Here is a 371-nt window from a genome sequence, read left to right on the forward strand (position 1 = left end):
CCTGGAGAGGCTGACCTGAGGAAGTCTGGCAGCTGGGGAGGCCGCGGAGAGGCAGGAGATGGGCCGGAGGAGGCCGACTGGGCGATGAGTTGCTCCCGCAGGGGCCGCCGGGACCAGGAGCGAGCCCTGGAAAGGCCGAGACTCGAGGCCAGCGTGAGCCTGCAGAGGCCGCCGGCAATAGGAGCTGGGCCTGGAGAGGCTGACTGGAGGAAGTCTTGGGCGTGGAGACGCCGTCGGAGGGCAGGAGCCGGGCCCGGAGAGGCCACCGTGGGGCCCGGCTTCAGGACGTTTGGGGCTACAAAGGCCGCGGAGCGGGAGCTAGGCCGGAGTCGAGTCCAAAGAGGTTGTCGTGAGGCTGGGGCTGGGCCCGC

Source organism: Mandrillus leucophaeus, unplaced genomic scaffold, assembly GCF_000951045.1.
Source record: "Mandrillus leucophaeus isolate KB7577 unplaced genomic scaffold, Mleu.le_1.0 Scaffold2060, whole genome shotgun sequence".
Taxonomy (NCBI): Eukaryota; Metazoa; Chordata; class Mammalia; order Primates; family Cercopithecidae; genus Mandrillus; species Mandrillus leucophaeus.